A 25,489-nucleotide genomic window follows, 5' to 3' on the forward strand; every position below is an offset into this window, starting at 1 on the left:
TATAGGATGATGGCACTGGGCAAATCAGGGAGATGTTTGGGATTCTCAGATCCTGAAAACCAGCAATTACGACCACAGGGATCTCTGTTAGGAAGAGTTATAAACTGGTAATTGCCTGTGAGCACAGAGGAGCCTGTGAAAGCTCTCCTGAAATATTTGCCACGCTTTAAACTACTCTGTTACATAGCATTTACCGGAGTTTATTGCAAATTTCAGCATTGCAAACCAATTTTCCCCAGAGATGGGCTGTTTGGCATGCTGAGCAGTGGCAGGTTGTCAGAAATCCTAGGAAAGAATCTTTATTCCTGTTGAGGTTTTTTTGCAAGATGTAGAAGCCCTAAGCTTGTAATTTGTGTGTCTACCTGTATTTGTGAGTAAGCGACCCCAAAACCATCCCCAACAAAGGACTCGGTTCCAAACAGAGACTTTGAATTCAGCCTTCTTGGAGAAATTGTGCAATACTCTGCAGAAGCCTCCTGACATTTTCACTGAGGTCCTGCCATTTTCAGGAAGTGGCACTGCCTCCCCTAAACCCTGCTCTCCCAGATAACACTCATTTTCACAAGATTTCACTGCTGCACTGCAGAGCAACCAAGCTGGAGTTGAAACAGAAGGGATCAATTATCCATGGCCGACACCACAGTGAGTGCTGGCACTGAGGGAGGGAACACAGTGGGCAGGGGTGATTGGAACTGACGTTCAGCCAATCCAATATGAAGTCCCTGAGCTCAAACCCTACCTTGGAAGTGTAAATTGCTCAGAGGGCTGACAAAGCAGCTCTGATCTTGCAGCTCAGAGCAGGGTGAGCACAGCTTTGGACAGCTGCTGCCATCTCAAGTCAAGATACAGCCCTGGCTTCTGTCAAGGCCCTGATTGTCTCAGTGTGAGATATCCTTCAGCTCTGAAAATGAAACATTTGACTGGAAAATTGGTGCAGGCAGTGGTGAGATCACAGAGCTGTGCTCTCTCTGAGCACATCCTTGCTCTCAGTGTCCTCTCGCTTCCTAAATGGACCAATGTGACACCTACTGCCGTTCATTGCTTATCCCATTTACAATGTTGATCCTTTCTTTTCTCTGTGTGTCTATATCACCTCTTTGCATTAAGGATTGTGCCTCTCACAGCATAACTTTAAATGTGTTTAGTCCTTAGTATAATACTGAATATGATTAGTACACCCGTGACCCTCAGGAAATCCATAACCCATTGGATGAGATAAACCATTGATGAGATGATTTCCTCCCTATGCTTGTGGAAGGAACGCTGAAGCTACAGTGGAAAAAATAATTCATCAATCTTTTTCACTGTAGGGAAGGACTAATTTTTTTTTTTCCCTCAGGATGTCTGACCATTGTATTTGGAATGTATCAAGAAATTAAAACCTAGGCTAGTGAGGCCCTGGCACAGGGTGCCCAGAGAAGCTGTGGCTGCCCCTGGATCCCTGGAAGTGTCCAAGACCAGCTTGGACAGGGCTTGGAGCCACCTGGAGGAGTGGAAGCTGTCCCTGCCCATGGCAAGGGGATGGAACTGGATGGTCTTTAACATCCCTTCCAACCTAACCCATTCTGTGATTCCATGAGAAGAAGCAGCAGGATTTTGACCAGAAATTCCCAATTTTGTCGCTTGGAGGTGACACAACCCACACTGGCCTGCTGTGTGCAGCACAGAAGGTAATGAAGGCTGGGAAATCCATGAGAGCCAGGAGGGACAGGACTGCATCAGCTCAGGCAGCTTCCACCTTCCCAAAAACCAGGGAGGTTACAATGGAGGGAGAGCCCAGATTGTTCATGTTTTTACCCGGGGAGAAGCTGCTCCTGCTCTAACGTCCCTCAGCTCAGCTGAAAGAGGAGTTGCTTCACTAATTCAGGAACAACTGAAATAAAAAAGCCTTAATTCTTCTCTGCAGCTCACAAGGCAAATTGTCCTGCAAACCACTCCTCCTCCACTTGCTCGTTAGTAGCAGTTGTGAAAACCTTCACAGTTTAATTAGCAGTGCTCATGAGTGCCTGGGAAAGAGACACCCAAACCCAAAAGGAAATATTTATCTCCCTGAGCTGTGCTTTGAGGTGCAAATGAGAAGAAAAACTGTGTTTGACATTTTGAACAATTGAAGCACCACCAGCTCTGGGCGTCACAATATTCCACACTTCAAGGAGGTATTTTCATAACTATTTATGGCTTGATATTACATGGGTGAGATAAAATCCATTAAACATTTCATTTTGGTACTTCAGGCTGTGCTCCTTCTCTTCAGACAAAAAACCCCCACAACAAACAACTGTCTAGAATAATGACTAAAAGACTTTATCACCTTTCAGTGGTTGTAGTATGGGTATTAAAATCATCACCCCATGCAAGACTGAGAAATACTGAAAATCAGGACACTCATGAAATTAGTGGGCAGCATACTCTGAGCTCCAAAACTCATTTACCAGTTAATGCTTAGAATAATGAATAAATAAAACTGGAGGAAAGCTTGACATTGCATCTGAAAACAGCAGGGCAAGAACTGAGATGTGGCTCCTTGAGTAAGGAGTATCTTAAATACATGAAGAGAAATGAAATTCCTTTTATTTCTCAAAAAGTGTTTGAGACTACATAAAGGTAATTTTGCAGTTTCTAAATTATTTAAGGTATGAAGAAAGAATGATAATAGAGAAAGAAGTTTTGTAATTTGCCAGCTTAGAGAACAACAGCTGCCATCTGCAGGGAATCAATAAGTTTTATTGAACCAATGATGAAATAGAAGTATTTGATGTTCTAACACTTGGTCTGTGACTAGAAATATTTTACATGTATCATGTTTTACAAAAGGAGTCTTGGTGTTTCACCACTGTTCTCCCTTTCTCCAAACACCAGGTTCACTAAACACATTATTAATAAAAATGTGGTTTTTTTCCTAAGTTCTTCTTTCACTGATTTTAACAGAGATGGACTCTGATCCACCTCAGAAACAGATTTCTTCACCTTGGTTTCAAAGTGGTTTTCATAAAGGTTTATGAATTGCTTTAACAGTAAAAATGTTATCAAAAAGATATTGAATTTTCACAGTTTTTTCCCCACACACATTGACCTGATTGCAAATCAAAATCCTTTAACCTTGCACCTCCCAGATTATTTTTTTGTTAGCCATATTCAGTTTTTACAGATCAAGCTCCTGGAAAATATAATGAAAAAGCATTATTGATAATGAATTTCAGACAGTACTTAGTTTAGAATTTCTCTTATCAGATAAATTAATTATTGTTTATTAGGGTTACCACAAAAATATAAATACATATATATATATGTGTGTGTGACTTTTTTTTCTTTAAAAATAGCTTTTCTCCTCAATAAGCAATAATCATGCCAAATTCTCTGTGTATATCATAGGATACTTGGATTTTTTGTAATTTTTTTGAGCCTGACTTTTATTCCCAGTAACAGCTGACTAGAGCCCTTCAGTAAAAACCTTAACCAGAATTCCAATTTGAGATCTCTTTGACTGTATTTTGACATTGTTCAATTTGACTGGAGATTTTGATTAATACCATCTTGAATGAAAATCTTTGGATGAAAGTAGCTAATTATGATAGTAATAGTAATAATAATTGTAAAATACTTAATATATACAAACCAAGTGATGCACAGCTCAATTTCTCACCATCTACTGAGTGATGACCTGAGATCCAGAGTGGAATCTCTGCTTTGTTTTTTGAGGTGAATAACTCTCTCTTCCCTTTCTTGCCCTCCCATAACTTCTTAGACATGACACCTGCACTTAGGATCTTCATCAATCACTTGTTTTTGGAATTTTGAAAGTTTAATAGTAATTAAAATGGTTATAAAAATAGTAACACAATTAGAATAATAAAAATTTTGACAATTAGGATTTAGGACAATATGAGACAATAAAAACAAAGAGTTGCAGACAGTCTGGGTACCTCTTTCTGGGCAAAATAAGCCCAAAAAAGGACCCACATTAACAGAGGATTAACCCTTAAAAGCAATAACCTGTTGCATATTCATACATCTCATACATGATGCATAAATTCCATTCAAACACAGGATTCTGTCTGGGCAGTGTCAGCTTCTTCCTCTGAATCCTGACGGCTCTTCAGGGCTGAGTGAGGCAGGAAGAAGTTCTTTTCTTCTGATAATGGAGCAATAAATTCTCTTTCTCTGAAAGATTCAGGTGTCCTGTGGCTGCTATCTGGTGTGAGTACTTTTTTTAAAAAAAGTATCTTACATAGCATAGTTTCTATTTTAACCTTATGTTATAACCTAAAACTATATTTAACACACTATTTAAGAAAATTAATACAGCATAACTTTCTAACAAAACACACAGAATATTCATTTTAATATTTGCAAAAAGCCAATCATAAAATATGCATTTTCACAACAGAGCTCAATTATTCAATTTCGGTTTTGGCCCTGGTGTATTAGAAAACACACACAAGGAGCCTGGGATTGCTTAGGATCCTCATAGGTGCAGAATTTGCTCCTTCTTCATCAAGCTGCAGCTGGTTGGAAGTAAAGACTTTCAAACTAGGGTTGGAGAGCAGAATTGCAGGTGTTTGGAAAAGTGTCTACCTCACAAAATGCACTTGTCACCACAAAATGACAGTGAGCTGTAATATGTAGATAAGGAATCCAGATGGAATTGCTGCCTTTCTTCACATTATCCCCAGCACAGACTGGAATTTGGGAAAATCAAGCTAGAAGTCCTTCTGTACCATTAGCAAAGCTGTGTTCTGCTCTCTTACAAAGCGACATCAATGGGTGAAGGAATTAAGCTATCACCTGGGGTGTCCAAACATTTGGAGATCTCAAGAATAACAAAGCATTTAAAGTGTGTTACATTCTGTACTTCAGATCTCCAGAACAACACAATTATATTTAATGCTGTGCCCTGCAATCTGTCAAGCCAAAGCCTTTCTTTCTGACGTATTGTTTGCACATTGTAATTTATTTTAGTGCTCTGTAGAGGTAGGAAATGAGGGAAGAAATCTAAAACATTCCTGCTGTCCTTCTCCTCCTCCTCTGAGAATCTCAGAGTAACTTGTCAAAAAGTGAAGACTGGGAGGTTTTCTTAATTTAAGTAAGTCAGTTCTAAAATGTTCCTAATTAGGGGATGTGCATATTTTGTCAGCTGTGGCTGGTACAGCCTGGATAATAGTGGGCAGTTCTGACACAATCTGTACAGTTTTTGCTATAATTAGACAGACATGCAGAACATCCTTCAGAGTAGAAGATGGTAAAATGCAGAATTTGCTGGCAGATTTTGGAGATCTCGTGCTGTCATCTGCAGACGTCACTTCTGTCCGTCAGCTAAACTCATAGAAAAGCCTACAAGAGCAACATGGCCCCAAAAGTGACCCCTTGAGAACATCCCTTCGTGAGAGCAGAGACCATGGGCAGCTCCACAGCCTTTGGTGGGTAAGGGAACTCTCAGAGAAAAACTCCTGGAGCTCCTGGAGTGGGGCCAGTGATGAAGGGATTGAAGCATCCCCCTGCCCAGGGAAGGCTGAGGGAACTGGAGCTGTTCAGCCTGAAGAGGAGCCCCAGATGAGAGGGGGCCTCAACCCTGGCTGTCCCTGGGTGTTCCTGAGTGTCCCTGGGTGTCCCTGGGTGTCCCTGGGTGTCCCTGGCTGTCCCTGGGTCACCCTGGGTGTCCCTGGCTGTCCCTGGGTATCCCTGGCTGTGTCTGGCTGTCCCTGGGTGCAGGGAAGGCCAGAGCAGGCCCCAGGCTCTGCTCCAGGGCCCAGCAATGGCACCAGAGGAAGGGGCAGGGACTGAGCCCAGGGAGTTCCACCTGAATTCACAGAATTCACAGAATTCACAGAACCACTTCCAGGTTGGAAGAGACCTTCCACATCATTGAGTCCAACCCATGCCCCAACACGTCAACTAAACCATGGCATCAAGTGCCACATCCAGGCTTTTTTTAAACGCATCCAGGGATGGTTTCAAAAAAGCATGAGGAACATGAGGATGGACTTCTTCACTGAGAGCACTGAGCAGATTGTCCAGAGAGGCTGTGGAGTCTCCTCACTGGGGATATTCCAGAGCTTTCTGGATACAACCCTGTGCCCTGTGCTCTGCCTGAGCAGGGAGCTGGGACCAGGTGACCTCTGTGGTGCCTTCCAGCCAGACCCATCTGGGATTCTGTGAAATTCAGGCAGAGTCATGGATCTGCTTGGACAAGATCTTGTTTGTTGTTCAGGATTGGCATCGAGAGGGATTGATGGTTAACTGGAATTTATGATATATATTGAACAGATTTGAAGACTTTCAGCAATCCTATCTGTTTAATTGCTCTGGTATTGAATTCATGGCTCCAGCCTGGAATTCCTGTGAGTGGTAACATGTTCTCTCTGAGAACTGGGCTGGGAGTTATTACCTGAATATTCACTAGGAAAACCATCAGCACAGGAGGAAATTTCCCATCAGCAGCTTCAAGATGCTACAAACAGGACACAAGTTTATTTAAAAAACAACAATAACAACAAAAAAATTATATATATATAATAATAATAAAAAAAATCTTGAGTTTATCTTCCCCTGTGCATAAACTCTCTCCAGATCTCCATTTTAGAATAAGAACATCACACACTGTAGCACTCAGCTGTTGCCTTAATTGTCTCTTCACTCAGGGAAGCTTTGGGATGAGCATTGGGGCACGTGGTAGCTGTGGAAATCTGCTCATTAAGTGGGAGAGAGCAGAAGCAAACACAGCTCCCCTTTGGCATTTTGTGCTTGGGATCACTCAGGCTGTTTCCATCTTCACTGGAGTGTATCTTGCTGAAAGGTTTTGTTCAAGACCATGAAGACACAAGACTAAAGTCACACTGATTATGTACAAGGAACATAGAAATCTCTCCTCATCTGTTCCATATGCTTCTTGCAAATGTGATTTAATTTTGTTGGTTTTTTTCCCTTCACTGTTATGCAGAAATATGTTTTTGTCTTTCATAGTCTATACAGTCTTTTCTGCATGAGTCTCTCATATGGTTAGAAAAATCCACAACTTGTAAAATAAACTGAGATATAAAATATGGTTTAAGAAAATGAGTGAACCAGAGCATAAGACTGCCTCAGGCTACACTCCTATTCCAAAAGAAATTCCAAGTTTAAAAACAAGTCTAAGATTATTTTAACTTGCTCTTGCTGCCACTATGGGCTAAGTCAGCACTACTGTGTGAAGTTAGAGGTCTCCTTAGCATGGCACAGCAAATATTTGATATTGTCACATCATTAATTCTGTTTCCTATCTCAAACACAGCCTACAGGAATGGGCATTTGAAGCAGGCTGCAGAGTATTGACACTGCTTGAAAACTCAAAGAAATTCTTCCAGTACACAAACCCTGGCCTGTTAAAAAGTGACTGTATTTCCTACCTTTCATGTGTTGTGGATTGTACCCAGGTTGAAAAGGCTTCTTGTTGGTCTGAAATCTTCCCTTTTTTAATTCAGTTTTTGGGCAGGAGTGTGCAACATTACCACCTTCATTGCAATGATGCTGGGTATGGATAGGAAGGAAGAAAATGGAGTGTTAGTGATGGCAAATCCAAAGGCTCTGAGGTCTGAGTGGGCCTGTGTAGACAACACTGGGTCCCTTGAAGTCTGTCCAGAAATATTAAAATAAATATGCTCTACATACCTACTCACATATATGTGAGGCTTGGAGCTTGCCACTGGAGTCAGAGAGGAATTTAACTCAAGGATGACTAAAGAGGACTTTTAATAACTACTGTTCAATTCAATGACACGGACTGACCTTCATGCAAGCCCTGTTTTATCCCTGTCCCTGTTTTCTTACCCAATTATCCGTGAGTTCAACTTCAGGCTGCTCTTAGGCTTCACCTGACCAGTGTCACTGCAACTCTGACTTTGTGTGATGGAAAACAACTGCTGCAACAGGAGGTCACGTACCTCATCCACACTTCATCTTCAAAAACATTCTTTGACTCCTTCTCTTCACATTTGAAGGAAAATCAGAGAAAATCAGGCCAGCCAGAAAGTTGGTGTGAATTAAGGACTTTCCTATTACTTTCTTGAGTTGTACTTGTCAGTTTAAAGGCAGTAAAGACCTGAATATCTTCATTCATGCTCTGCTTTCAGTACCTTGCTCGCTTTTCTTCCCAGTGCGTAAACTTTTCATCTTCATCCGGCTGCCCTCAGCTTTAACTACCTGAATGCTCTGCAGGGAGCCATGAAACTCATTGCAGAGTGATAAGTTACTCTGAGAAACCAACAAGGAAAATGATTTGGTTTTCACCTTCCAGGTCCAAAATTAGATGCCTAAATTTGGAAGCTGATCTCCTTTTTTTTTTTTTTTTTTATCCCTACAGAAAACCCTTCTGGCAGGTGATTTATTTGGCCCCTTCTCCAAGCAAAGTCTCTGGAGATGCCTGACTTCCTCCAGTGATTTTACAAGGAAGACTAATGTAAATAAATTCAAGGATCTCTCAGTTCAGTCCATAAATCTGGGGTGCTGTTGTAGTCTCTGGCTCCTTTTGTTAAAGACTTCTTCAATAAAGAAACTCTGTCTTGACAAAATAATGTAACGCTGGAGCATATAACAAAAAAAGGACATTCCAGCATTAATTTAATTCCACTTTGTCAAGCCAAAGTTAGTTTGTGCTTCATAGAAAAACTCTAAAATTGTTGCTTTTATTCCAGCCTAACTAACTTCATAGATTTATGGCCATAAATATTCCAATTACTTACATTTCATGGTTCACTTTTCCTCACCTGGGCCACAGCAGATCCTTGTGCCCATGTCCTTCACCTGCTGCAATGGGAAGGAACACGGTGGCCAGAACTGCCCTCAGGCTCTGAAATTATGAAATCTCAGGTTGTGTGAGCAGGGTGCAGGAGGTGCTGTGCTGTGCAGGGCCAGTGCATGATAAGCTGCTCACACTGATGAATTATGCAGCGTGACTGAAGTCAGTCAATACCTCCTCTCTGTGATTAATGCCCATTCAGACACTCTGACTCATGGCAGGGTCAGCACTCACACACTTTTCCACTGTGGAGAAATGCTGCTAATTTGGGATTTTTCCATTGTGAAGATCCCCTGTTTTTTGGAAAGGACACTTATACTAATCTCCCTTTTTTTTTTTTTTTTTTTTTTTTTGTCACAGATCTTTTAGCAGTTACAAAACCAGGTTCAGAAATAATTTGCCTTCTGTAATCAAATAAACAAATAAATCAATAAACACTTTTATCTTCAGGTTAAAGGCTAATGAGGTAGGAAATAACAAGCAGGCTGAGAAGTAGGCAGTTGGGGAAGAGCTGATGAAGTTGTAGCTGATGATGTTTCTTTCCTTAAGTGAGTGCAATGAGCACACATAGAAAAGAGAGGCTAATTAGTATCTTTTCAGTTGGAAAAAGAACACAGTGAAAAAATCTACCAAAACTACACAGTACAAGCAGTGCTGTTACCATTCTGGGTCCTTCCTGCATTTCAGAGTCTCGCGGAGTCACGAAACTCCTCCAGAAATCAAGGAGGAGCCATACCAGGATCACCAAAATAATGCTCAGTATTCAGCAAGTTATGTGCAAAGATGGCAAATTTCAGACCTGTAGAGCTGAGAAGGTTAAATAGGGAGATCATACACTGTGCTTTAAGGGGTGGAAACTCTTCGTAAAAACCTCTGCTGACCAGACCCCTTCCTTTCCTCCTCCAGTCACTTCCAGATGAGCTCCCTTCAGTTTCCAAGCTTAATTCAGTGCCTTTCCAGTGGTTTCAGAGAATGGAGCTAGACTTGGTCTCGTGAGGACACATTATTAGCCAGAAAATTTCCTTTCTTCTTGTGGCTTTCTGGGTTTTTCAGTCCGTAGCAATCATAAGCAATTTTTCCTTGGATGGATGTCTGGCTTAGGAAGGTCTCTGGTGAGCCACTAATTAGATAGAACAGTTTCTGAAAGGAAGTCAGCATTAAGAGGTTGTGCTCTGTGGTGCTATTTAGGTGTCTACAGGGAAAACAACACATTCAGAAGCTCTTATCTTGGAGAAAATTACTTTTTTAAGACACAGAGTAGTTCCTAAAAAAACATGCCCAGTGAGGAAAGCCTGAAAGAACTGAAGAATTTTATTCCAAGCAAGTGAATATTGAAATAGAATGTCTGTAGTAGTCAGATATAGAACAAAGTGTGTATCCAAAGGGGATAGATTGGGATGGGGAGATGTTTGGAGTCTGAGATTAAAAGATAGGGAAGAGGAAGGCTGAAAAAGGTCAGGAAGAAGCTTTGCAATCTTCCCAGGATGCTGCCCTGCCATGGAGACTGTCTGCACGAATTAGGTGGCTCTGGCTCAAAGACATCCAGCAATCTTTCTTTTTCCCTTTTTTTTTTTTTCTTTTTTAAAGGAAGAATTAAAGATAATAGCTCAATTCTGTCCATTGAGTATATTTCCCATCATTCTAGGCACAGACACAACTTAAGGAAGGGCACTGGAGCCCTCCCCTGAGTGCATCAATAATGTGTCTATCAGTGAGAGACATCTCTGAGTAGCTTTGGGAGCGTTAATGCACTGCTGACCTTTAAGTGAGCACAGGTTTTACTTTAATGTGGTGTTGGTGTTGCTTTCTCTCTGATCTTTCCTCTGAAGCATCCACCAAATCCCCCGAGCACCCAGAAGCTCAAAAAGATGTGTCCTGGCTGCACATCTGCCCACCCATAAGCCCAAAGGCTCTGTGACCTTCAGCTCTCACGATGCTGCAGCAGCTCCAGGTCAGAGAGAAGAGTCAGGGCTGTGGAGCTGCTTCATTTCCTCAGATGAAAGAGCAGCTGTGGAGCAGCCCAGAAACCAGCCAGGAATGGCTGCACACGGCACTGCAGGCTCTGCATCTCTGTAGATGTGTCTTGGTTTGAAAAGAGACCTGAGGAAGGCAGGAGCCTCCTTTGAAATGGAAAACGTAAACTCTCTCTCTCTAAATTATTATAAATTTGAAATTAAGGGGCTCTCAGGCAAAGATATGGGAATAGGAGTAACAGTTCTTTATTAAGGAAGAAAATAAGAATAAAATAAAAATGCAGTGATACATAACAACACTGCCAGAGTCAGACCATGCTCTGCCCCCCTGTGTGTCAGGGCGGTGTCCCAGCCCCATCCCAGGGGGGCTCAGCCCTCCTGCAGTGCCAGCTGTGGCTCTGCTGCAGCAGGGATCCTGCACAAGGGGGGAGTTTTCCTCTGCAGCTCCAGGGCTGCTGCAGATGGGCCTGGGCTCCCTCTGGCAATGCAGGGCAGCAGAAAGCTGCTCCTCTGGCAATGCAGGGGGCAAAGGCTGCTGGGGTGTCCCAAACCTCAGATTGGATCCAGGTAGGAATGCTTGGCTCCTCCCCTGGGCGGAGCATCTCCCCATGGGATGGTGGAATTGGATCAGCCATGCAGGGACACTCACTGGCCATGGACAGAAGATAATTAATAATTAATGGCCCATGAGCAGCAGAGATCTCCTGGAGGGAGGATTCATTGTGGGAGAGATAAAGACAACTGCCCAAGGAACAGAAGATAACTGCCCCACCTCTGACAGATGGGAATGGAATACACACCCTCAGCCCAAGACAAGATTAGAGCAGCAAACTCTGAACCACCAGCTATAGCTGGGCTGGATTGCAAAAGGTGTCTCTAGTCAAGGGGACACAGAGCTGGTGTCCCCATGGCTGTGAGCAGGGTGTCCATGTTCTTCTTTTAGTTGCATCAGGTCCAAAGAAGTGCCTAAGAAATTATTAGAAGGATGGAACATGACAGATGTCCTGTGAGAAAAGACTGGGAGACCTGGATCTGTTTGCCTGAAGCAGAGAAGGCTCCAGGAAGAGCTTAGGGCTCCTACCAGGGCCTGAAGGGGCTTCAAGAGAACTGGAGAGGGACTTGGGACAAGGGATGGAGGGACAGGACACAGGGAAGGGCTTTAAACTGGAAAGGAATAGGTTTGGAATGGTTACTAGGAAGAAATTCTTCCCTTTGAGGGTGATGAGACCCTGGCACAGGGTGCCCAGACAAGCTGTGGCTGCCCCTGGATCCCTGAAAGTGTCCAAGGCGAGGCTGTACAGGGCTTGGAGCCACCTGCGCTAGTGGAAGGTGTCCCTGCCCATGGTAGGAGGTGGAACAAGATGATCTTTAAGGTTCCTTCCAACCCAAACCATTCTGTGGTCTTATTATTCCAAAACAGTGCGGCCTTTAATGGCTGTGTGTCTGAATCAGGAGGCAGAGTTTCCAGTCTGTCCATAACTTTTGCTTTTAAGAATTGGGATAAGATAAAGCATAGAAATCCTTTAAAGTCTCCAGGGAATTTTGTTGGAAGCAATAAAGTCCCTGCTCTGTGGCTGGTTGTCTTCAATCTGCTGTCCAGTGTCCTTCCCTCCATCCTCACCCCATCTTTGAAACCCTGACACCAGTGTAAGACCCCATTGAGCTGTTACCATTTCCTCCAGTGCTGAACAGTGACTTTCACCCTCCCCAGGAAAAGGTTCTTTTCCTTCAGGCACATCTTTCCTCAGTGTCACATCTTGCCAGCTGAACTGATTTTGGAAGGGGAAGGTTCCAGTTCCTGTGAATTCCATCTGGCACACTGGATTTGGTGATTTAAGTACTCTGAGTACCCACTTTCCAGGCCTGAAGTCCAAATTTCTTCAAATGTAAAGCTACTGAAATACAAAACATCCCCCCAAAAACAGAAGTTAAAAATGAATCTTTATTATGTTTGTTTGAAAACACATTTGTTTGAAACTGGGAGGTTTCAAGTTTGATATTCCAGAACCAACAAACTTGAGTTGTTTGCACATAATTTATTTTTTTTTAAGCTGAAAATCTGTCAGATTTCTTCTGGCCCAAAAAAAGCAATTCCTACTGACCCATGCCAAGCTCTGTGCTGAGTGGGAGGTATTTTTGTCAGGGATATTACAGATGATGTCCCAGCTGATACGAGACTTTCCAAATCTGTCGGATTAACTTGGTCTTCTCCAACGGATGGCATTTTGGAAATCCATGTCCCAGGGCTGCCAATTTAAGGAGCTCTCTGAAGTGCAGAAAACATCCCTGTGCTCCTCATTTTCCCCAGGCTGGGTCATCATCAATCCCTCCCTTGGGTAATACAATTGATAAAATGCAAAGCTGAAGGGGGTTGGAATTTTTAAACATTATTTCTAGAAGGCCAAGCTAAAAGGGGATAGAACTGATGAAATTTTTATGCTGTTTGCTACAGAAGAGAAAGGGGAAAATAAGTGGATTTGCGTGCTTTGACCTTGGCTAGAAGGGGTTTGGATATTTTCAAGACAGCAAAGTTCAAAAGGTTCCTGTGAGCTGTGGCCATGAGGACAACCCCTCCTCCAGAAACCTCTTCCTGTCCTCCAGGACACCAGTGGATTAAAAGGAATATTTTGTGACAGAAGATTAATTCTTACTGTTTATTTTCATAGGCAATTTTATGAACTTTTAGAAATTGTATTTTAGCTCTTCTCCCCAGGAGAGCTCTGAACACTTGGAAGGTATTGGAGACTGAAGATAATCATAATAAAATAGCTTTGACCTTGGATTAAAAGTTTGCCAAGGTGACAGAGAAGCACATGAATCAATTACAACTCATACACAAGATGCAAAGGCTGCAGTTGGTCATTATTTTAAGAATGCAGGACCAAAGGAGCTTGCCAGCAGTCACAGCCAGATCCACAGCTCTGTGTCAGCTGCTCTCTTCAGCACACTTTGATTTTTAAAGAAAACAACCAAAGGTGTGCAAGCTCGGGATCACTGAACACTCCTCCTGCAGGTATCCAGAATTTTCAGGATGCTTGAGAAGCCTCCACTTGCAGGCTTCAAAGCAAAGCACCAGAGATGAGAGGGAATTTGGGGCAGGGTAAGGTCCTGCTTTGTCAGAAGAATATTTCTGGGATGCTTTTTGAGAGCTTCTAATTTCTTTAGAGCAATTGCCATTCCCATTTGGCAGAGCTGCACCCCACTCAGTGCCTGTAGGAGGAGAAAGAATAAATTATGTGGGATCTTTGTTTCTCAATAAAGAGAACAAAGCCCAGAGACAGACAAGTTGGTGCCATCACTGCGGTGACAATGACAAAACAATGTCTTTCTCTGAGCTGATTTTACAAGATAATATAAAGCTTTCAAAACAAAGCATTGTAAGTGCTCCTGAAATACAAATAGAAGTGGTTTATAACCTCTCCAGCCCTGCAAAGTAATTCTTGCTATTTAAAATATGGCTGTGCTTAATGTTGCATATTTTCAGGTTGTGAATTATGATTTGCTTTAAGTGGCTGCTGCCTTTGCTCCCCTTTTGCTCCACAGAGGACAATTTTGGAATTTATTAACTTTTCATTCAAGGTCTGATAGGAGTATTTGTACAGCAGTCTGAAGGGTGCTTGGTTAGCTCTGAAGAGACCTAACCCATGCCCTGAAGGGGTTCATTTTTAATGGGATTTTATAGGTGACACTAACAACAGGCTTGGGGCAATGAAGCACAAAGATGACGAGGTGCTGGGATAAAATCTGCTTTCCTCAGGTTTGATTAATGTGTTTTGGCTCCACAGGTACCTCCACAGCAGAAACTGTTCCCAACACTGAAGGGAAACTCTGGCAGTGAGGAAAACCATCCTGCCCCAAGCATTTGGTGGAAGTTTTCCTGATCCCTGGGCTGTGCACGTCCATCACCCTCTGCTTTCAGCTGCCACTACAAAGAGCCACTCACCCGCACCTCAGGAGATTTGGGGTCCTTATCAAAGGGCTCTTGGCACAAGGCTGGTCCTGAAGGCCAGGTGTGCCCAAATTCCTGAATTACTGCAGGATTTGGGGTGGGAAGGAAGTCTGGAGCTCTCTACTCAAGCCTGCTCAAAGAAGGAAGAACTTGAAATTTGCGCACTTGGCAGCTCATGGCCAGAACCAGTCAAATTTTGAGCATCTTCAGGGTTCTCCCAGTATGTGTTGTAGTGTTTGGTCACTGCCATGGTGATGTCAAAATCCCCTCAGATTTTAAGTGCTCTGAATAGGAAATGGGACTTGCTTGGGCATTTTCCTTCATTTTGAGAAACCTGTGGAAATATCAGTAAGGCTGCAAAGCAAACATCAACCACTTATATTATTAAGGCTCTTCTGAAAATTAAAATAAAAGGAAATTTGGTAAAACAGACTACAACAGAAGGATTTAAATGCAAATCTTGCCTTGCTACTCTTCCATTTCAGAAGAGCAAGACATTGATTCCTGGTTAGGATTCAGCCAATTCACCCATCACATTGATTCTTGTTTTTTGGAGTTACTGAAGAAATCCCAAGAGATTTTGCCTCAGAAATCAATACAGTCAGAAAAACTTCCCCATTAATAAAAGTATTTGAAGAGCATTTGAGAGAATATATTAATTTTATAGGAAAACTGAGAACCTGCTGTTGAAAAAAGATCTATATCGCTTAATTTTTCATGTTCTCCTTTTGAACATCATTGAAAACAAAAAGATGAGGATAAGTTCATGCTGCTTCTGACCATTCAGTTCTGTATTTAGGAAAAAACCTCTTTTGTACTTACATATTCTGTCTGCCTGCAGAGCTCTGTGAATGCTTTCCAACTTGATAAATTTCAGGGATGAGTTTTATGATGACTTCTGGGTTTATAGCAGAATTTAAAAAGGTATTTCTGGATGAACAGGTGTATTTATTATGAATGGTTGTCCTGCATCTACCCTCATCTTCAGCAGATTTGTCTGAAATCACTGTAGGGAATATCTGTTACAAAACTGCTTGCAACTTTAAAAACATTTATCATGGCAACAGCTCTTGAAGACAGAAGGGAGATTTTTTCTCTGTTGGTTTCAAGAGAGTAATGAAGCTGGTGCTTAGTAACCTACCAGGTGCTTTACTGGGATTGAGGAGTGAATTAAAAGCAAGATTCCCCTGTCCTGGGTTAACATCCTGATGGCAAGAACATTTTCCTCTGTGTATCAGAGAGGAGAAGGCCCTGCCCTCTGATGTGTCCATGTGCACTGAGAGTGAGCAAGGATTAAAGGTTTCTGCTTTGGATCACGGTTCTATCAGTCATATACAGCAGGATATCAAAGTAATCTTCTTGTGCTCATTAAAAACTGGTGGATAATTTTGGTGGGTTTTTTGACAGGACAATTCTTCCCTTCAATCTGCAGATCCACATTTAGGTGTCTGTGAATTAAGTAGCATATACATATTCATCCTCACACCCTGTCTGCATCTTCTGCTGTGCCATGTCTGTTTAACTTACAGGGAAGCTATGCATCACCTTTTTTCAGTTAAATAACAGTGAAATTCTCATTAGTGCAGAGGTTACAAGGTTTTAAAAGGTAAAAAAAGCAAGATGGACTTGGTAATTGATTAACCTGAGGTGGTGCAAAGCTTCACCCTCAAACACTCAATGTTTAGTGGATATAAAGATGTATTGAGTTGTCTAGTGACTAAGGATAGAATTAAATCCTAAATTTCCTTTGGAGTTAATTGTCACTTAGCGAGAAGTTTTTCTTTGAGAGAAGAATGCTATTTGAAAATTACCAAAAATGCACTAAATATGGTGTCTGTATAAATATTGCAGCTCATCTGACATAAATGTATTAAATAAGCAAATAATCCAATGCTTTTTTGCTCATCAGTTCACCTACCCAGGCAATAAATATTAAATCTGCAGCCTAGAAAGAGGTATTTTAGGTAAAATCAAATGCATTGTAGGTATGCATAAATGAAAGGAACAGTAAAGAATGTTTTTAGCAGCCCACTCACAGTTTAGCAACATATGTTAGGCAGGGAATATGGACACGTCAGGCAAAGGGAGAGTTTTGGAGGAAACCAAAATCCTTGGAGATAATGGTTCTACTCCCTATTCTGTGCTGAATTCCCAAAGGGAAGGATGAGAAGAGCACCGGAACCTCTGCCTGAAGCCTCCTGTGGTGTCTCAGAGACTGCACAAAGTGACAACACCAATGAAAACACCAACTCACTACTAGGCTGAAATGTTTAGATCTGCTCAAAGGCATGGAATGTGGGTTTTTGGGTTTTTTTTTTCCTAGTATTGGAGAATTGCCAATATGAACCAAAATTTATAATGAATAACATGAGGTCTATTGGGTAATCTTTTACATAGGTGCAAAACATCATAACAACGCTGCTGTCCAAAGCAGAGTTGTAGGGGAGCAAGATGGGAGGCAGCTTCTTTTCCCAGGAACAAGTGAGAGGACAAGAGGAAACGACCTCAGGCTGTGCCAGGGGACACTCAGGTTGGGCATCATGAGAAATTTCTGCATGGAAAGCATGATCAGGCATTGGAAGTGGCTACCCAGAGAGGTGTTGGAGTCCCCATCCCTGGAGGTGTCCCAGAAATGCCTGGATATGGCACTCAGTGCTCTGGGCTGGTGACAAAGGTGGAGATCAGCCACAGGTTGGACTCAATGGTCTTGGAGGGCTTTCCCAACCTCAATAACACAGTGATTCTGTGAAGAAATAAACAAGTTCTTGCCCTGCCCCATGATTTCCAGGACCCTGCTGGTCTGGTAGCCGGAGATGTTTCTCATTTCATTCCTCACAAGGTGCTGTGGGTGTGGAAGAACACTGGGCCTGCAGCTTAGAACAATGCTGGTGGGGGATGCCAGGTGGGGCCTGAGCAGGTAAAAAAGGCTCCAGGAGTGGATCGCAGCAATCCCTGTGATGTATCCTATAGGAGTGTTGGGGGGTAGGACGGTCAGGACAGACGGAGAGCAGAGATCTCTGCAGCCAGGTCAGGAACTCGGGGTTTATTGCAAAGGGCCTGGGAGCAGGGCCCTGCTGGGAGCTGCCAGCCACAGCCCAGAGCAGGCCTGAGAGAAGAGAGACAGTGGGAGAGAGGGTGAGAGAGAGGATGAGAGGATGAGAGAGTGAGAGAGTGAGGTTCCTGTTACAATACAATAAATCTTCTTCTGTGTTGAATATTCTAATTCTCACTAACCAGTCTAGTACAATATACAAATCTCATAGCATTTACATACAGCCTGTAAGAATCATTACATTACCACACTGTGTTACATTTTAAACCCTAAAAACTCCTCTTTGGGCCCCTTCTGCCAAGCTGCTGGGGTTTGCTCTGCCCCTTGCACCTGTCTGCAAGCAGAGGGTGTTGTTCCATCAAAAGGGATTACCTTTAGTCCAGCCATACCATTGTTTTCCAGTTGTTCAGTAACTGAGGTATCTCAAAGCTTGCTGGGTGTGGTTGGCTGGTAAGTTTGGAGGTTTCCTTCATGTCTTTGGTGCTTGTTATCGTTTATTTAGGGGGGATGTTGGTAGGATTTGTTTATTCAGTGTCGCTGGCAGCGGATCCCTACCCAGAAGCCTGGGCCAGCTGGGGTGTTGTTGGTTATGGCCTTGGGATGGGGTTGGTTGTGGTGGTAGGGCTTGCTATAGGGGGTGTGTTCATTTCAATCTCCCTTATAGTTTCTATATTCTCAAAGTCTTTTGCCAGGCAATCATATTTACAAGGCTCTCCTGTTTCATCTTCCCCCAACAGTATCCCTGACTCCCAGCCTGGTGCCTGCTGTGAGCACAGGTGTAAGTGGAATTTCTGAGCAGGAGCTGTTCCCTCCTGCCTCGGTGCACACTGACCTGTGCTGCTCCTGCCCTGCCTCCAGCTGTGGGAATGAAACCCAGCCAAAGCAAGGCACACACACACACAAATGCATCTGCCCCAGGTGCTGCCAAGGGAAATTCAAATCCTCAACTCAGGCTCAACTAAGCTCAACTCCCCCAGGAGACACAGAACTCTGAAGCATGAATATTCAATATTATCTTCATCTTAATGCTCGGCAGAAAGGACCCTGAACGTTTTGAGGGCAATGCAGGCATATTTTGTTCCATCTCTAGTCCAAAGAGCTTAGCTGATAGCTGAGGTTAATTTTAAAATGTGGATTGAAGAAATTATTCAGCCTTTGATTCAATATTGATTAGGCAATGGTAGGCTTAAACTGAGATGTGTTCTGAAGTGTGTCAAGCACAATGTAAAGCAATTCTTAGTGACCTTTCCTTCTAATTCAATCTCAGTATGAAAATCCCAAATGAATAGGGTGGAGGGTTTAAGTGGTGCGTTGAGTTTGTGTGGCAAGGTTTTGGTAGAGGAGAGGCAGCAATTACACCAATGGGCCTTCTCAGTGTAGGGCATGCTTTCCTCCTCTTGAATGATTTGTATGACTTTCCTGAATGTTAAAATATGAATTCCTGACTGGGTGTAGCATTTGAGAAACACAGCAATGTGTTTCTCAAAGGTAATATCAACTTTTTGGTGTTTAGTCAGTATTGGTTGTTTAAAGTGTGTCTTTATATCTTTGCTTTCTTCTGTAGTATGCCTCCACTTTAATCACAAGGGAGGCCTAAAAACAGAAATCTGTGGGTAGCACAGGTTGTTTATCAGGTTTTTGCTGACAGACAGACCTGTTAATTATCTGCTCCTATTGAGGCTGCTGTATGAAGAACAACTTGCTTTCCATTTTCTCCCAGTGCAAAATGGGGCTGTCTTTAACACCTACTGTATTATCCTACTCTGGAATCACACCTTGCTGAGCAGCAATTCTGCTGGCTTGATATGGAGTGTGGGCTGCACTGAGGAGAGAGACAGGAGTGGACACAATGAGGGCAGAGGGACTCACTGCTGGGACTCCTGCAGAGGGGTAAAGGTGGGGCTCAGGGACTTTGTGGAGATGCTCCAGCTGTTGGACAGCTGAAGGAGGAAAGCAGGAAGAATTGGATTCGAGGCCAGGTTGGATGGGGCTTGGAGCAACCTGATCTAGTGGAAGGTGTCCCTGCCCATGGCAGGAGGTGGAATGAGATGAGCTTTAAGGTCCTTTTGAATGCAAACCATTCTAGGGTTCTGTGATTACTCAGTTGAGGTCTGCTGAGGAGAAGAGAGGACTTGTGAACCTGGAAGTGAAGAGAATGCCAGCCGTGGCATTCACATTTTCTGGAAAAATCCCTTTGGCCAGGATTTTTCTCCTGGGAAGCTGAGAAGCCTCAGAGAAAAAGGAAAACAATTCTTATCTCATTTGCTTCTCCTGTGTTGTGCTCATGTGGAATGTGTTTGGAGATTGTTTACCCACAGGTGATTGTTTCATTGATTTCTGCTTTGAGTTGTTTTCACTTATTGGCCAATTGGGGCCAAGCTATGTTGAGACACTGGAGTGAGTCAGGAGTTTTCATTATTATCTTTTTAGCATTCAGTAAGTATCCTTTCTCTATTCTTTAGTACAGTATAGTTTATTATTTAATATAATACAGTATCTTAAAAGAATAAATTAGCCTTCTGAGAACATGGAGTCAGATTCATTCCTTCCTGCCACAGGGCACCCAGCAAATACAACACCAGCCTGTGCCTGTCCTGCATTGTCACACCTGCCCTGGGGGTGTGCTGTCCACCTGAACATCCAGCTGGCTCATTGCACATGTTGGGGAGGTTTCTTTTCACAAAAAGGACAGGATTGCTGGGGTGCATTCCTGGAGATTTATTTGCAGCATCAGCCTCATTACATGACTGAAACAAGAGGAAGATGGCAAAGCTCACATGCAGTAGCAGCAAAGATTTATTTGTTACAGAGCATTTAAAAAACTTTCTAGCCTATAGCACATTGCTAAAGCTCATAGACAATTGTTTTAGCCAATTTCTAAAAGTGCATGTATACCTGCTTCACACAATGCTTGCTTGTCTTCTTTCTATTGACAATACACAATACACCATTATTAATCTTAAAACCTTCTTCTATCTTGCTAAGCATATTTTCCTGCAGTCTTAAGGTCTGTCTTAGCCAAGATAGAAATCTCAAGTTATTGTTTAAAGTCCTAGCTTGCTATGCCATTGTAACTTTTTCTACTTTCAGACTTTGCAGCTTCAGCTAGTTCTCTGTTCTTTCTGTTTCTTAGGCCTGCTTTTACAGCTTTCTGGAAATCTTTTTACCTTTACTATTTCCCACATTCCTATTTCTTTGACTTAAGCCAAAGAGTTAATCAACACCTAAGCACTGCTCAGCCTCAACTTTGTGAATTCAAACCCTCACCTGGCAGTGAAGGTGCAACTTCATCTCTGTTGATGTGATAATGAACACCCCTACCCACAGCAGCTCCCACATTTGTTTTTGGACATCTAGAGGTACCACAGGCAGAGCAACCAGCAGCTTTCTCAAAGCTACAGAAGTTCAACTTAATATTGTAAAAACAGGTGATCCTTCAGCCAGGGAATAATGTGCTCTGACTCCATGATTCTGGAGGTTGAATAAATGCTTTATTAAGTTATACAATATCATACAGTATACAATATACAATATACAATATATAATATACATAATATATAATATGAAATACACAATACACAATACACAATATACAATATACAATATACAATATACAATACTAAAACTATATTAAAGAGATAGTATACTACAAAGATACTAAAGAAAAACTTGTGATTGTCTCTAGACAGTCATGACATACGTAGATTTAACTGGTTAAAACAACTTTCATTGTTGTCTAATTAACAAATCACTCTGGGCAAACAATTTTTATAACACATTCTACATGTGCTAAACAACAGGAGCAGTGAATAGAGATAAGAATTGTTTTCTCTTTTTCTCTGAACTTCTCATTGCCTTTCCCAGGAAAAATCTTGAGAGAGAGTTTTGCCTGCTGCTCTTTGTGAAGAGAGCTGTGGCCACAACCAAAACCCAAATAAATGCCTTGAGACCCCTGTGAAAGAAACCAACACCTCCACAGCTGGAATGATGGTGGTGTCCAGGCCACACATGATTCATTGCAGGATCAGAAATACCCTTGAGGCAGCCTTAAACCCACTGAGAGGTGAGATGGGAATTCTCTACAGCTTCCAAGAGAGGTATGGTAAAGATTTACCAGCAAAATCCGTTTCTGAAATGGTCTTCCCAACTTGTAACAGAGCTCAGAGGTCTGAAGGACACCCTGGAGCCCAGGTTCCTCCTTTACAAGGGGCCACCCTGCTTCTAAGTCTGGATCATGTTCTTCCACCAGCAAAACAAACAGACAATTTATTTGTACAAACCTTGCACAGTCATCCAAGTTTCCCCATTTAATAGCAGAGTTTAGTGGGAAAAATCTATTTCTTACTTTTAGAAACCTTAATTTGGGGTCAGTGAGGAAACTCTTACCTAAACACAGAGTTTTAAGAGCACGTCTACCATGTTATATTAGTGTCTCTGTTCCTATAATTGAAAAAAAAAAGTATAATGAGCGACTAAATAAATTATTCTTGATGCTGACTGAAACAATTAAAAATTATTATTTATAAATAATCTAGAGTGAATCATGCTTAGTTTTTTCTTCAGCTCTGTTCCCAACATTTGCATTTCACTGCTCTACTGGTATGTTTTGGCGCCTACTTTATTTTTGACAGCAAAATCAGTTATTTCTGACATTATTTCAGTGCCTTCAGGGCAGAATGTTGGAACTGAACAGCTGGTTCCCTCCAAGACATTTTCCAAGCCCACATCAAGTTTCTTTTCTGTTATCCAGAGAAGTTATGGAAGCAGGGCCAGTGGAAGGAATGTACTGGTGGGGTTCACTTTGAGCTGAAAGCTATTTCATGCTGTGCATCCACAATTACCTCCGTATTTATAGATCTCTGTGTCCAAAAATGGAGATCTGAACGTGGACCCTTGCTTCTTTCAAGAAGAAGAGTTTTTATATTAATCAGAGATGCCATGGCCAAGTTTCCTTCCAGCAGTCTCTAAACAAAGGAAAATTATCTTTTCAGTCAAGTGCCCTAGGTCTGCACCACAGACCTTTCTCCATTGCCTGAAGGTCTTTAAGGTTTTTTTCTGGGGGAGAAAATCAATTAATATCTGTAGTCATTCACAGTGTGGTGAAGAGTCAGACACATTAAGCAAAGTTCTGACAGAACTACAGCTTGTGGCATGAATTTATCATCTTACATCTCCAGTGCATGGCCTTGACTCCTGTCAATGTCTCTGTTAATTGAAACCTTCCTCAGAAAATGCTCTGCAGCCTGAGATTTCCAGGACTGTCCCAGTTCAAAATTTTGTTTCTTCTTGACACTCCCATCTTTGCTTTTCATCTGCAGAAGTAATCCAAATTTTTTAATTCCTTTTGGATATGAAAAGGAGCAAGCCCTGTTAATATTATTTTCCATGATAAGTCCTAACTTACCTTGAAAATACCAAGTATCAACAACCTCGTTACACCTTGGAAGCCTCGGGTGAACTGCAGATTTTTCTTTATATAGCTCTGTTTATTTACTCTTGCCCACCCTTGAGGTGAGTCACTCGTAATGGTAAATACAAATACAATGGCAATCCTGAAGCTGCTTTTCCTTTGTCTGCCGTTCCCCGATTCGTGTCCTTAACTGCAGCAATAACTTGAGCAAATCAAGAAAATGGGGCTGAAAATAGGTACAGCATCAGTGCTGGCTGGAAAGAGAGGTCTTTATCCCTCATTTGGAGGTGTTGATTCCAAGGGATATTGAACTTCCTCAACTTTCCTTGACCCCACGGAGAATTGATGGGACTTTGCTCCCACCCAGGCAGGCAGCATTGATTCCCGCTCGTTCCCACCTGGGTGTTCATGGGAGGACTGGGAAGAGTCAGGAGGGAAGGGCTGAGGGTTGATCTCTCCTCTGAGCTCCAGAGCATTTTTCACTCCAGATGAATTTGCCAATTACCTCTTGGATATCTCACAATGTTTCCTCTCCGCTCAGGGCAATCAGTGGGCAGAACAGGGAGAGCTCCTCTGAGCAGAGAATTTATCTTGATAACACCCAGTGTGCCAGCATTCAATTTATGGAAAATGTCTTTCCAATTACATTAATCTGTTTTTACTTCTTTCAACGGAGTGAGGAGAGGTAATGTTTATGATATTGCAGATGGTCGTGTACAATACACATATTTCTGACTGAGTATTTTGTATATATTCAGGGAATCTTGAACACTGGAACTGAAGATGTTTGACAATCAAGGCACCTTGTAGATCAGTATATAACATTTTATCTGGATGAGTTTCCCTCATTTTCTGATGACAGTCAAAGTATTTTATTAATTTATTTTAAATTGTCCTTATGCTGGTTGATATTCACTTAACAGAGCTCTTTATCTCACATCAGTATTTTCCAAGTGCTATTTCTCTGGCCAATGCCACATGAAATAGTTTGTTCTTTTCCCTTTATCTCTGTGAAGTTGATGCATCCTGGCTTTCCTATTTGGAATGATGGATCCCAGCACTGTTGGACAGACTGTAACCTTGATTTCATTATCCCTCTATCCCATGTGTTGGGCCTTTTACCAAAGTTGTGGCTCTTGCTGTGGATAGCTCTGATATTGGACAACTAATCTGTGATCTCAGACTATTGTAAAACAGATAGTAATGAATTTCTCTGGAACACGACATTTTAGGAGTTAAGAAACTTACAAGACTAAGGGGCTGTTCCCACAAAAACAATTATATTATTTAAGTAGTCAATACTTCTTAAATTAATAAATATAGATAATTAGCATTACAAATTGCAGCAAAAATATGTGTCACAAATAATACACTACATTTAATTATAAAATAGCATTAATATGCTGACATTAAAATATAGTCTAATATTAGTAATTGTTTTAGTAAATAAGTATTGATTTATCAATACAAAGATAAGTTGGGTGAGGGTTATTGTGGTAACTCATCTTTCTGATCTGTGGGCTGTGATTCATCTCATCAAACTCCTCGTGTCTGTGATGTGTTAGGATGTGTCTGGGCTTGGATGATCATTGCACAGTGGAGAGAAATGGACATTTCCAGGACATAATTCATTTCTACTCAAGGAAGGATTTACCAGTACAAGATTAAGCCTTTCCCAGTGGTCAGAATGTCCAGATCTGAGGCTCAAGTCCTGTGACTTTCAGCGAGGACTAATCAAAGACAGTCTCCTGGAAGACACAAACCAAATAAATTTCATATTGTCTGTCTGTACAATAACTCTGCAAGACGCTTTCCATGTGGAAGCTTTCCCAAGCATTTCAATAGCTGATCTTTTCCCTGTGATTGATGCTAGTTGTAAACTACATGAACATGCTCAGAATTGTTTAATGCAAATCAACCCCTAAACTGTTTTCACAGGATGATTTTGTCTCTTGCTTGCAGGAGAATCTGTGCATTAAGCTTGGGAAGTGCAGGGTTTAACTCCCTGTTGTCAAGCAATAACTCTCCAAAATGCTGCAAAATAGCTGAAATCTGTCTCATTCATCACCATGTTGTCAAAGCACAGTGGAATAGTGGGGCTTTGATTCTGTGTTCATGTTCATGTCTGGAAGAGGGAAGCAATTGATTATCCATTAATGAAAACATTAATCCCTCTTGGCAGGTTCTTATCAGCCAAATGCTGCCTCAGTTCATCTGGAGAGACAAACCACGTCATTGCTGAGGTCTTGCAAGTCCATTTGTATTGAACCCATGGTTTCCTGGAAATTACAGAAAATTAATCCAGTGGGAAATGCAGCTAAACCACCCCTGCATA

The sequence above is a fragment of the Melospiza georgiana genome, chromosome 5, assembly GCF_028018845.1.
Source record: "Melospiza georgiana isolate bMelGeo1 chromosome 5, bMelGeo1.pri, whole genome shotgun sequence".
In the NCBI taxonomy this organism is placed as follows: domain Eukaryota; kingdom Metazoa; phylum Chordata; class Aves; order Passeriformes; family Passerellidae; genus Melospiza; species Melospiza georgiana.